This window comes from Lolium rigidum, chromosome 3, assembly GCF_022539505.1.
Source record: "Lolium rigidum isolate FL_2022 chromosome 3, APGP_CSIRO_Lrig_0.1, whole genome shotgun sequence".
NCBI classification, from domain to species: domain Eukaryota; kingdom Viridiplantae; phylum Streptophyta; class Magnoliopsida; order Poales; family Poaceae; genus Lolium; species Lolium rigidum.
Window position 1 is genome coordinate 204,976,382 of NC_061510.1, and position 14,658 is coordinate 204,991,039.

General features: G+C 43.0%; 1 long non-coding RNA gene across 11 annotated transcripts; it reads right to left on the bottom strand.

The window, feature by feature from the left end:
* Positions 1-5,469: 5,469 nt before the first annotated feature.
* Positions 5,470-13,351, bottom strand: LOC124702916. Of its 11 annotated transcripts, XR_007002801.1 has the most exons (10): positions 12,971-13,351; positions 11,821-12,745; positions 11,476-11,741; positions 11,027-11,275; positions 10,369-10,941; positions 9,913-10,233; positions 9,584-9,822; positions 8,879-9,023; positions 6,502-6,579; positions 5,472-5,832 (listed from the first exon to the last, which is right to left on the bottom strand). It is a non-coding gene; the product is annotated as an uncharacterized LOC124702916 (long non-coding RNA). The 11 variants fall into 11 exon arrangements; XR_007002797.1 differs by having other exon boundaries at positions 5,470-6,579; XR_007002800.1 differs by lacking the exons at positions 5,472-5,832; positions 6,502-6,579 and having other exon boundaries at positions 8,014-9,023; positions 11,821-12,148; positions 12,417-12,745.
* Positions 13,352-14,658: the final 1,307 nt, after the last annotated feature.

Sequence of the window (14,658 nt, forward strand, 5' to 3'; positions counted from 1 at the left end):
CATGATCATGAACATTGGATGTTATTAATAACAAGGTTATGTCATCATGTGAATGATGTAATGGACACACCCAATTAAGCGTAGCATAAGATCACATCATTAAGTTCATTTGCTATAAGCTTTCGATACATAGTTACCTAGTCCTTCGACCATGAGATCATATAAATCACTTATGCCGGAAGGGTACTTTGATTACATCAAACGCCAACTGCGTAAATGGGTGGTTATAAAGGTCGGATTAGGTATTCGGAAAGTATGAGTTGAGGCATATGGATCAACAGTGGGATTTGTCCATCCCGATGACGGATAGATATACTCGGGCCCTCTCGGTGGAATGTCGTCTAATTAGCTTGCAAGCATATGAATGGTTCATAAGAGATGACATACCACGGTACGAGTAAAGAGTACTTGTCGAGAGACGAGGTTGAACGAGGTATACAGATACCGATGATCAAACCTCGGACAAGTAAAATATCGCGTGACAAAGGGAATCGGTATCGTATGTGAATGGTTCAATCGATCACTAAGTCATCGTTGAATATGTGGGAAACATTATGGATCTCCAGATCCCGCTATTGGTTATTGGTCGGAGAGAGGTCTCAACCATGTCTACATAGTTCGCGAACCGTATGGTGACACACTTAAGGTTTGATGTCGTTTAAGTAGATATGGAATATGGAATGGAGTTTGAAGTTTTGTTTGGAGTCTCGGATGGGATCCAGGACATCACGAGGAGTTCCGGAATGGTCCGGAGAATAAGATTCATATATAGGAAGTCACTTTCCAAGTTTGTAAATGATCCGGTGCATTTATGGAAGGTTCTAGAAGGTTCTAGAAAAGTCCAGAAGAAATCACCATGGAAAGTGGAGTCCCGGAGGGACTCCACCTTGCATGGCCGGCCAACCCTAAGGGGGAGGAGTCCCGTGTGGACTCCCCAATGGTGGCCGGCCAACCCCCCCAAGGAAGGGGTGGGAGTCCCACCTTGAGTAGGATTCCCCCCTTGGGTAGGTTTTGTCCCTATGGAAGGTTTTGGTTTCGGGTCTTATTCGAAGACTTAGATACCAACACTTGGGGATTTCCACCTATATAATGAGGAGGAGAGGGAGGGGGCTGCCCACTCTTTGCCGCACCACCTAGGGCACCCATGGCCGGCGCCCTACACCCTCTCTCTCCCCAAACCCTAGCGCCCCTCCTCCACATACTACTCCCGCAGCGCATAGCGAAGCCCTGCCGGAGTTCTCCACCACCACCGCCACCACGCCGTCGTGCTGCCGGGATTCCGAGGAGGATCTACTACTTCCGCTGCCCGCTGGAACGGCGAGGATTACCCATGTTCATCAACACCGTACGTGTGACCGAGTACGGAGGTGCTGCCCGATTGTGGCACCGTCAAGTTCTTTTACACGCTTTTGCAAGCGGTCAAGATCTTCTACGCGCTTTTGCAAGCGGCAAGTGATCGACTACATCCACCACGAGATCTAATCTCGTTAGGCTTTGGAAATCTTCGAGGGTTACTCTCATGATCTTCTCGTTGCTACCTACTAGATTAGATCTTGGCTTGTGTTTTCGTTCTTGCGGTAGGAATTTTTTTGTTTTCTATGCTACGAATCCCATCAGTGGTATCAGAGCCGTGTCTATGCATAGATTGGTTGCACGAGTAGAACACAATGGTTTTGTGGGCGTTGATGCTTTGTTGTCTTTAGTTTGTGTACTTTGCATCTTGCGGCATGGTGGGATGAAGCGGCTCGGGCTAACTTTACATGACCGCATTCATGAGACTTGCTCCACGTTCGACATGCAACTTGTATTGCATAAGTGGCTTTGCGGGTGTCTGTCTCTCCCACCATAGTGAAGATTCAATTTACTGTTTCTATTGACAACACTAGTATCACCGTTGTGGTTCATGTTTGTAGGTAGATTGGATCTTACTCGAAAACCCTAAACCACGTAAAATATGCAAACCAAATTAGAGGCGTCTAACTTGTTTTTGCAGGGTTTGGTGATGTGATATGGCCATGATGTGATGACGAATATGTATGAGATGATCATTATTGTATTGTGGCAACCGGCAGAGCCTTATGGTTGTCTTTATATTTCATGTTGTAGTATTGTTTCAAAGTAGTTGTAATAGTTGCTACACACGGTGAACAACCATGAAGACGGCGCCATGGACCTTGACGCTACGCCGACGATGATGGAGATCATGCCCGTTGATGATGGAGATCATGTCCGTGCTTTGGAGATGAAGATCAAAGGCGCAAAGACTAAAGGGCCATATCATATCACATATGAATTGCATGTGATGTTAATCCTTTATGCATCTTATCTTGCTTAGATCACGACGGTAGCATTATAAGATGATCCCTCACATTAATATCAAGATAATACAGTGTTCTCCCCTCGTATGCACCGTTGCTACAGTTCATCGTTTCGAAGCATCTCGTGATGATCGGATGTGATAGACTCTACGTTCACATACAACGGGTGTAAGCCATGTTTGCACACGCGGAATACTTGGGTTTCCTTGATGAGCCTAGCATGTACAGACATGGCCTCAGGACAACGGAAACCGAAAGGTTGAACACGAGTCATATGGATGATATGATCAACATGTTGATGTTCACCATTGAAGCTACATCATCTCACGTGATGATCTGTTTTGGTGTAGTGGATGTGGATCGTGTACCACTTAACAACTATGAGGGATGTTGTATTAAGTGGGAGTTCATTAGTAATTAGATTAAAAACTTGAACTAATTATCATAAACATAGTCTGAGTAGTATTTTGAATTAATTTTGTAGTATTGGTATCCGTTTTCTACCATGCGCTAGTCTTGTAATTGAGATAGAAATGCTGTTAAAATTTAACAAGAAAACTTTACGGACTGGTACCGTATTGTTAAAGAATCAAGAAATGATTAAGTCCTTTTACAAACTTTTAGCAAACCTCACATTGTTGATTCAAAGAGCTATGGTTTCAATTAGTACCTACAATTATCTTGTCTCCGTGAAAATTGATGTTCAAATTCGTTTGAAAAGTAAGGAGCTGAAAAGTTTGTTTTCAGAAATAAGCGAGGTATGAGATATATGCGATATCTAAGACCTTACTGCAAGATGATAGAATATAATCTAGTGAGACTACATAAACTCATAAGTTTTATGGGAATGTACGAAGGTTGAAGACGTCCGGCGTCCCAATCCTCCAACTATTGGGGTACTAACGATATTCGCATATCCATGAAGTGGTCGTCCTTAGTATGCACCGTTGCTAAGACTCGTCGTTTCGAAGCATCTCGTGATGATCGGGTGTTATAGATTCTACGAGTGCATACAACGGGTGCAAGCCAGATTTGCACATGCGAATACTAAGGTTAAACTTTACGAGCCTAGCATGTACAGACATGTTCTCGGAAAGTCGTCATGATATAATGGATAAAATCATGAGTGAAATTGTTCATCATATTATAAAGTTACTAATAGTGAAATCTGGAACACTTGTCATATGATGATCAACTTCAAAGTAAGAACCTCAAGGTTATTGGTATTTGACCAATGGACCTAGAAGTTATTGAAAGTGAAGTGTTTCTGAGAATGAGGAAAGCTAAAAGAGAAACTACAAAAGGATATTTTGGCAGAAAGAAAGAAAAAGACTAGAAAGTCTAGCTCAGGTGTATATAGATGATATACATCTTATGGATGTATTCTTGGTTTGGTCACATAATAAAATTCTTGGGTATTTGTACCAGATTGGTTGGTATGAGATGTCATACAATACAACGCAATACAAGAATACGATGGCCTAAGTGACTGATAAGGAATATGGTAATAATGCACGTCTGGAACATAATAAAGTGTTATTATGTTTGTCGTTGGCATTCTACCTAGCCCTTAGAATTTATAATAAAGAACTTAATAAATTGTTATTTTGCTCTGGTCAAATGAAAACAATAAGTTGTTCAAATTATGACATTACTCCATGTACGATGGATAAGTTATTATAAATCTTAATGGTGAAACACACATACATAACACTGACGCTAAAATTCCATAAGGCAAATGATTTGAATTCCTATTATTTGTGGAACCGCCATTTAGGTCATGTTAGAGAGAAACGCATGAAGGAACTCCATGCAAATGGATTTTTGGAGTCATTTGATTTTTGAATCGTTTGGCGCTTGCAAATCTTTTCTAAAAGAGAATGACTGAAATACCGTTCATAGGCCAAGAGTTGAACGTGCAACTAACTTAGTGGAAACATGCATGATGATGTATGTGGTTCACTGGGCATAGTTGTGTGCGGGAGATTCTTCTACTTCATGAAAACTTCCAACAATGAATTGAGTATATATGTGGATATATTCGATAAGGAAGAAGTTTGAAACATTTGAATGGATTCAAATAAATTTCAGCATGAAGTGGAAATCATCGTAATAGAAAAGTAAAATATCTATGATTGGATCATGGTAGAAATATTTGAATTACGAGTTTTAGCGAACATCTAAGAGAGTTATGAAGTTGTTCTACAACTCACGTTTCTTGGAGTATCATGATGATGATGGAGTATCCGAGAGATGTATCCAAACCTTGTTGGGTCAATGATGAGATAAAATATTGAAGCCATTATATTTTTGTGGATTATGCTTTAGAGACTACCGCTTTTACACTGAATAGAGGATCATCATGATCCGTTGAAATGACACCATACGAGTTATGGCGTGGGTATGAACCCTAATAGTCTTTTCTTAAATTTTGGTATGCATAGCATAAGTAAATAAGTTTACAACCAAAATCGGATGAATGTCTTTGTTGGTTATCCCAAAGAATTAATTGGGAATTCTTTCCACTATGGAGATAAAGACAAAAGTGTTTGTCGATGTTTCTTACTTATTTCCAAGAAATTGTTTCTAGCGAAGTATTTGAGTGGGAGGACAATAGAACTTGATAAGGTTTATGAACCTGAGCATAATGATCAGAGTAGCGTAGCATCGGAAATGGTTCCGGAAGCGGCCACGACGATCATGGCTCCCATGACTACAAAGTGTTTTAGCCATGGAGATCGAAGTACATATTGAACCTTGTAGGTATGATTTACTTTGTGATCAAATAAATGATTTGTGAACAAAGGATTGATTTTGAACAATGATAAACCAACTACAAACAAAGAAGTTATGATGGGCCATGACTCCGTTAAAATGGCTATACGCCATAAAATCCAAGATAGATGAATACTTTTTGAAAGTAAATGGGTCTATAAAATTGATGGACTTGGATGTAATATCCTTGAAGAAGCTCGACTTGTCGAAAAGTTGTTTACGACAAAGATCAAAGAGTTGACTACGATAAGATTAGATATTCCGTAGCAATGCTTAAAGTCTATGTGGATTATTCTAGTAATCGCTACATATTTCTTTTATGAGATACTAGTTGAATGCCCGTGCGTTGCCCCGGGTCTCAATTTTTTCTTATAGTACTGTAATTGTAATACACATTAAAATTCATGTGTATAGAAAGAATAATTGCACAATATCCAAAAACACATAGATTCATATTTTCTTAAAATGTATTTTTTGGTAAGAATACATAATTCGATATGCACGAAAGCAACAACCCAACAATTATCTATCATTCACGGAGATTGCTTCTATTATTCCTTGGAGTCGGCACAATACCCTTAGATACATCAATGGTAGCTCCCTCATTTCATGATCCGTTTATCAGATCAACTAAATACTTGCATGTTATTACGAGACATGACAAATATGCTTGACGACAGTGTGATCTTGATTCGCCTACCATGCTCCTTTTTGTTGTTCATCTTTTCTCTTCATGGGTCTCCTCCAAACATGTGATCCAGTAGACAATTAGCTAGACTTAAACACTAATAACAATAATTTATAAAGTACACCTAGAAATATTGATAATCACACCCCATTCGGGATGGCAGCACAAGCACTGGTGATAATCTGAGGCTCCGTACCGACAAACAACTTGTGGTGACAAATGATGTTGTTAATAGTAAAAGAGATAATCTTAACATAACCAAGAATTGTTGTGATTTTTATGTACTTAAGACATGTAGTCATCACAATTTAACTGCAGGCTATTTTTAAATAGCAAAATTTTGTGTTCCAGCTATACATAAAAATTGACTGAGGTACATTCTAGGTTCATCTCTCTTCCTTATGTAGTTAGTACAAGCATAACTCACTTCAATCCTGTTGCAGAAAAAGCAGCCTCTAACTCATAAACTAACAAACTTAAATGACCATATAAGTTCAGTTATCTAGCAGCGGGTACTTCTTCTCTATAAGCACCCTATAGTTCACACGATAATGAAAAGAGATGCTCGGCATGGATATTGGGGGCACAATGGTAATATATACATATTTTACTTGTCAAGAATAGTATCTCATTTTAACTTCTCCCAAGAGTAGGAAAACAGGCACAATCTGAACAATGAGCATGTAATAGCGACTAAAATTGATGAACTCAGAACTATACCTGCTAATAATACAATAAAAAATGCAATAAGAACAGATCTTGCGAGAGCCAAATTTGTACGTAGTCATCAAAGACAATCTGCATTAGTCACACATGATTACAGAAGTATATGTAATGCTCATGTCAAATGTAAACTGAAGAAGCACTGGACAAATTCGATGGCAATACTTGCATTCAAGTCATACATGATATTCTGGCTTTAGATTAGTAAGCAGAGGCAGGAGAACAAGGTACATGAGCACACCCATTATATATATCCAAGTGATGTTAAAAAGATAATTAGTAAAGCAACCAAATTAGTAGACCAGACAAGATTTTTTCAGCAAAAATGATATCGAATATGCAGGTTTCACATGTACTATATCTCATAATCCATTTTATCTATGAGGTCAGAAGTGCTGATGATCAAAATGCCTTCTATTCTCTTCAAAACTGGAGTCATCATATTCGGTTGTCTGAATGTATCTCTCGTGAAAGGTTCATCAGCACTTTTCTGAGGTGCGATAAAAAAAAATCAGAACAAAATCCAAAGGGAACTAAATCCCCCTGTTTTTTTAGTAGTTCGAATTAGATGTTTGGCGTTCTGGTGGCACATTAAATGACAAAAAACTACCACAATTGTGCCATAGATGTCACGGAACTACCAAATGAAACGCGATTGTCACATGACTACCAAGTTTGGGGCACGCTCGCGACGCGGAGCACTGATTCTACAAATTAGCCGTCTTAATCCAGTTTCTGGCAGCTGGGACCCACTGTCAGGTCCCACATGACAAAAAAACAAATGAATTGTTTCTGTTAATTTTACAGAAGACCCCCTATCCCCTTTCCCAAAAGCTATCAGGTCCCAAGTCAACGTCTTCAGTCGATTCGATCTCACTTTCCCCATCTGGCTAGCCCGCCGCGCCAGCCCGCCGCCGGCCACGCTGTCTTCCTCCTCGCCCCTGGCGGCGCCCGCATGGCCTCCCTCCTCCGCGGGGGACGACTGGGTCCACCAACTCCCGCCCCTCGACATGGCCGGCTGGGGGGAACCGCACGCCGCCACGATGCAGGACCACTACCAGCCCCCGCCGCCGCCCTCGCAGCAGGATAGCTCCTTCCTCCGCTGGATCATTGGCGTCGTGGACGACGATGCTGCGCCAGGGGACGACGACGGCCACCCGGATCTTGACCTCGACCGCCTCATTCTCCCCCGCCGCCGCCGATGATGATGGGTCCAGGCCACGGCCTCCTGTTCATGCTGGTCGGCGAGTACGCCAAGGACGCCGCCACGCCTTTCCGTTCCCACCTGCACCAGCAGCACGCCCACGAGCGTTCCATGGCGCCTTCCCCTCTTTCGATCCGCACCCGGCCAAGCGGCAACAGCAGCACCCGATGGCCGGCGCGTCGTCGCCGATGCTGCCCCCTATCACCGGCCCAGCCCTGGCGCGGGAGGGTTCACCGCGTCCGCCCTCAAGCCCAAGGCGGAGGCGCCGGGCCTGGGCGACGACGGCGGGCACGGCGGCGTGGCTGGTAGCGCGGCATGCACATTTGAGGAAGTTTATTCTCTTCATTTATCTATTTTTTTATTTTTTATGTTGGGAATTGGATCTATGTGTGACACATAATATGTTCTGAGGTTATATTTGTAAATTGAAACTACCAGTTAGGTTTTCATTTGCCACGTAGTCCTGACAGGTGGGCCCGAATAGTCAGAAAACGGTTTAACACAGCTAAATAATGAAATCAGTGCTCTTCGTCACAAACATGCCCCAATAATGGTAGTCATGTGACAATCGCGTTCCATTTGGTAGTTCCATGACATCTATGGCACAATTGTGGTAGTTTTTTGTCATTTACTCCACATTTTATGAATGTTCAATTTTCACCCAAAATTAAAAAAAAGTAAATGTCCATGTCCCAAGAAGTAGACTTGGAAAATCAGATGCATGAAGTAGACAAAAAACAGGTGGATAATAATATTCCTCTCTAATATCACAAATACAATGTTACTGTTGTTGTGAACTGCAAAGACCCACCAGAATATAGACGTACTTGGTTCCTCTATAATCTAATCTTATCCTTCCGCCAAATAGTGTGGACTACGAATAAATTTATGCACATGTTATAGTAAGTTCTATTTTTTTCCCTAGAACACCAATGCAGAGTCGCTCTATGTTATTATCTACAAAACAGTACCCTACATCAATATGAAACATAATACCATTTAACCTCACGAATCCGCACCCAAGATGGATTGACCTTATAATTTTTTATCTCAGATGAAGTTATCTCCAATGATCATTAATACTGAGTCAGCACAAACAGCAGCAGCAATAATGATGGAAATATCAATACTACAGCAAATCAGTCATCGACTTCCTTGTGACCTTGTTACCTTCAGCAGCTAGGTTCTCCTGTGCCTCTAGTGAGACAGTCATGCTCTCATGTGCCTGCACACGTTCAGCTCCATAGTTCCCAACTGCACCCGCTTTGTAGTAGTCTGATGCTATGATCATGTCCCTTAGCTCTCACCGCATCTTCTACAGGAAAAAGGAGCAAAGTTTTTAAATCACCAATCACCTCAATGTAGGTCCTATCACCTGAAGGTTATTTTACAGGAATTGTTAGATACTTATATATGTCATTATATTTGTGTTTCATGATCATGCTTGTAAATCAAGTTATTAGCAATGCGTATTTAAATCAAAAGAACTGGGGGTACAAATGTATTTAAAATAAAAAATGTTTTGTTTGACTTCATTGATGAATGATATGCACCAAATCAGTATGTGCGTATATCCATGACCGAGGCTTAATATTTGAAATACTCAGGGTTGGTACTTGTAATCTCTAGAAACAAACAATAAGAAATACTCCCTCCGTAATATGTTTTAGCTTTTCGTAGATTCATCTATATATTTTGGTATGTATCTAGTCTACTTTTAGTTTCTAGATTCACTCATTTTAGTGTGTATCTAGCTCATTATGAAATGTCTAAAACTCCTTATATTTATGAACAGAGGGAGTATCTGCAATCCTATTACTTTCATTTGCAAATACATGAGATAATATTATTTGCATTTGTTGGGCCGCTCGTTACCCATCGGATGTCTCTCATATGTTATTTCCACTGCTGCAGGTCACTGTCGTTGACTTCAGCATGTGTGCCATCATCGGCGCCAAGCTCATCACCTTGCCAGTCTGGCCCCTCCTTCCTTTCTCTTTCTTGCCTTCTTACTTCACGTCTCATCTTCTTCTCCATGGTCAAATTACTTGCTCCCCTTTTTCTCTTGTGGTCATTTTCCTCCACGCCCGCTGGTACATCAAGTTCGGGCACTACTGCATCGCATAATTACATACTGTTTAACACCCCATCAATCACCAAAAACTGCTGTGATCAAGAAAAAAAAATACACAGTTCTAACTCACCAGCATCAAGCTTAGTAATTATCTTTCCTTCCTCGCTTTCCACATGTTCAGTACCTAAACCAGATCCATCGCCTCCACACCCCAATTTGCATTCACAAAACCAGACCACCTTCTCAATTCCCTATCATGCTAGTCTGAAAATCAAAAATGGGGAGAGCACACCAGGCACTTCCCTACTCTGCATGTGCAAGTTCGGCACCTTCAGTACCAAACTTGAGAGGCTCACGCACTTCATCACAATGAGCAGACCCTCGGTGGTTGATATGGTGACAACCGCAACACAGCGTCCGGCGCTCACAACAAGGTCGACGATGTCTTCAGCTGTGTCACCCATGTTCAAGAATGGTAGGCCGCCACCCAAAATGTGAGAATTGTAAATAAGGTTTAGATCAGAATTAAAAAAAAAATTGATCAAGGCTGATCAACAATTATTTATGTGTCATACTGTCTCCTTACTTTGCAAGTAAACCTCCTGTAAAGAGTCATTCGTCCAGAAATGATCTCGAGATGGAATACACAGGCTGAGGCATGCACCTTTTGAAGAAGAATTTAGAGGTACCTGGTGCATTGCAACGGTCACTACAGTTACTTAGTCCACGCTCATATAAACATTACTGCATAGTATAATTTTTAAAATTAACCGTACAAATTAATATATTTGGAAACATAAAGATTCCATTTCGTTTGAGATGTAGATAAAAGCTAAGTAGGCCTACTGAAAACCCCTCGTGTCCTTTCATTGCTCGGTGTATCTCGCCTATTACTGCAACCCATGATCTGCCGTCCAACGACAGTTCAATGCTTTCCCTCATCAGACAACTCCTCATGCCCTAGTCCGTCGGCCATGTTGCCAGCAAGCTAAACCACTTCAATATTGTCTCACATATTGCCGGAACGGCTTGGAAGATTTTATATAGAGGGCCAGAGGCGTGCATTGTGATTTGTGAGCCATAGTCAAGCAATGTTGGCGCTTCCATCGTCTATCCGCCAGACAAGAGGGGTGAAATAGCTCATAGCTCTCAGATCTGGCTGCCAAATACATGCAAATGAGCTACACATGATGATTGTTTGGGTCATATGCAACTAAGTAAAAATTAGTTTAAATGGGAAATACCTAGTAGCTATCCATAACCGTGGAAGTACCAATGATAGAGGGCAGAACCTGCAATATCAGTTTGGCCAAAGATCCCAGAACTTCACGTGTATCAAAGTTGGGAGATTCTTGGTAATGCACTTTATTTTCTTGATTAACTTAAATGTTTCTTGGACAATCTGGAAGCATATGTACTGATCTAGAGGGATGGATGCTAACAATATGGCTGCATGGTAGGCACCGCAGAATTGCATTTGTCGAATGCAGCAGCTGTGATAATCAGGCAAAGAACATCAACAAATCATCAAGCAAGATGAAGAAAAGGGAGATCACAGTAATCTGGCAGCTCCCTGCAGCAAATATATCATGTGGCTCACTATAACTATGAGAAAGAATACAACCGCGCCTAGCAAGTTGGTAATATCATCAACCAGATTCAGTACATGTAATAGTTGTGCAACAACCCTTACTTGCTAATGATGCATGTCCAGGGTGCTGTGGTAGATGAGCCTTGTTGTCAATGCTAGGCAGCTTACGTGGGCATCTCCCGTACCTTTCACAGTGGCACCTTGTTCCTTGTACAAAACTACATCCAAGGCGGCCACTCCTTCGAACACCGTGCGTGCAAGTCTGGAGCACCATCAAACTTGCCGCCTAATAGATCATCCTCGGTAGCCACGACCATGCCACTGTGCTTATCAACAAAGGCAGCACCCAACACCCACTCGAAGTGTATCTGAAGCAGCAGCAATTTGAATGTTCAGAACTTCAGATAGCAATTTTAGTGTCAATGGAGGAAGCACCAAGCAGCATACCATGAATAAATACCCTTGTCTAAGATTTTGAAACCATATATGTTCACAAATCAGTGACCTTATCACCCTAGCAGCCACACCAGACAATTTGCCTATCAGATCTTTCCTGATTCTGTAGGAACTCTTATTGTGCTATTATCCCATCAACACATGCCTTGCTGGCACACAAAACTTGTAAAGACCAGTCACCTCCAATCGTTTAGAGGTAACGAAGAGGATTAATGTCATCACTAACGATTGAGAATAATGTCGTAACCTGCAGAACATTGTACCAAACCATGCAGGCTTGCTGGTGGTTCTCTTTCGCATATTCACTTGCTAGTAGGGCCTGCACTATATTACATGTATACTTCAAATACACATATGAACAGTTCTTGTAAAAGTACAAACCTGAGCAGCAAGAGCTAGCACATCATTGAACAGAGAAATTGTTAACCAAACTCGCAAGTGTCATAGCCAACCATTGGAACATGCCTCGCCTTACCTTGCAGGCAGTGATATCCGACAGACACAATTGCAGCTGCTTCCCGACGTGACCAAGAGCCCCAATGATTCACCAGAAATTTCATAGGAGATTCAATAATGAAGATACATACCCTGTCCATGACGATGCGAGAGGTCCATGGGTGCCGCACACGCGTTGGGGAGGGTATACGCCCCGTCGATGTCATGCCCGGCCACGCTCCGATGCGGCGCGCTCAGCACCTGCAGCACGGCCGTGAATCCACTTCGTCAACAGTGACATCACCGCCGCCATCCCGTAGGTCAGCCGACCACATCCGTTTCCCCCTGGATGACATCGAGAAGGCAGATTTGCTGGCCAGCCGTGGCACCCGACCCTCTCCGACATGGATCACACACAACCACATGCATCCCACATGCATCCGACATCGACCCTCTCTTCGGATCCATCATCGTCATCAGACTGAAATTGAGGAAATCGCATAATACACTTGGTCAGTGCCATAATATCATCTAAATATGGTTATACTGTCGCATTATTAGAACAACCAATAAAAGAGGATAAGAGAAGAGGATACAAATTAAGATACGGTGGCAATTAGGATCATAGGATGCACTCATTTCAGAGAAGGGGGTGAAAAATTCAACCAGTATCGTTCCATTGGGAAGGAAGAGGATAGGAACGTACCGTCGCCGTGGCCTCGGGTCGCAGCTGGAGAGCGGCCGCGCGGTGTCAGCGTACGCGAGGTCGGCGGCTGCTAAAGGGAGATGAAAGGATGAATCAGACGGTCCAACAACGTTGGAACAGAACAGCCATGTCATCCGTCAGGCCGCACGAGGTCGAACGCCGCGCCGGAGTTCGGTGGTCGTGGCGTGCCCTTGAATCAGCCGGACATCGCGCGAGCCCGGCGGCGCTCTGTTCCGTTAGGTGGAGGAGGCGCTGGGAGGTGTTCGTCGGTGGTGCTACGTGAGACGGCGGGAGGGTTTGCAACCAGAGGAAGAAATCACGAACATCAAGGGATGGTTCTGTCTAGGTCGTGGGGCGTGGGCGTGGCAGCAACAGATTAGGAGTTCACTGCGCGTCGAGCAGTTGTCTAATCTCTTTTTCTTTCTTGCCGATGGTTTTCGGCGATTTACACAAAAATAACCCAAAAGTGGAAGAAAAGCACAGACTAACCCTCCGGCGAAACTATTTCACCAATCTAACCCTTTTGTGTGGCGCCCCTCCCACGGGCGCCACACATGCCCATGTGGCTCCCCTCGCCGGCGCCGCACACCCGGCCGACGTGGCGCCATCGACGGCGAGGCTGGTGCGCCCATCCGACGTGGCGGCATGTGTGGCGCCCCTCCCAACGGCGCCACACATGTACTTGTAATCCCCAAAACATGCTGTGAGACAATTCCTGCGGGACTTAGCCGTTTTGCGAGGCTCGATGTGTGGCGCCGATGCCACGGGCGCCACACTAGCATGTGTGGCGCCGATGGCACGGGCGCCACACATCCACTTAAGTGTGGCGCCCGCGCCCGCCCCGGCCCGACCCGGCCGGTTCTTCTCTTCTTTCTTCTCTCCTCCCACGGAACCGCCGCCGCCGCCCGCCTCCCCTTCGCCCACCCCACCAAATCGAGCAAGAAATCATCGGATCTCGTCCGGCCAACTCCTTCCTCCTCCATTCCTCAAGGTATTCCCCTTCGATTCCCTCCGATTCATCCACTAGTATTGGTGGATTTGGTAGATTTGGGTATGAACCCTAGATATGGAAATTTATGTTGGTGGATTTGGATATGAACCATTGATATGGAAATCAATGTTGGTGGAATCTACATTGTAGTATATGTGTTTGAACCAAAGATTTGTTGGAGCCCTAGATATGAAATTTTACATGTATGTGTTGAAATCCTATGTATGTATGTGTTGAAATGTCTAATATTTGCCTAGCAAATGCATTCAAATTTGTTACATATGCCTAGCAAATGCCTATTCAAACTTGTTGCACTCAAATGTGTGTATGTATGGGTGATTCGAAAGTTAGATATATTGTCTTACATATGTATGTATGTGGTGAAAGGCAAAATTGGAGCTTAGCAAATGCCTATTCTATTGTCTAACATATGTCTATTATGTGCCTAGGAATGGTATGTCTTACGAAATTCATATGTGTGATGTATTTGGATATGAACTCTCATGTATTTGGATATTCTCATGTATGTGTTGCTCATTTTTGTTAGTGGAATGACTCATAACATGGTTGTGTAAACATGTAGGATGGTGTGGCTTACGGATGAAGAGTACGACGAGGAGCACCGGGCTGTTCATATGACGGAGAGGGAAACGGATCTTCACCCTTTGAAGATTCGTTACCATGGCACATCGGATAT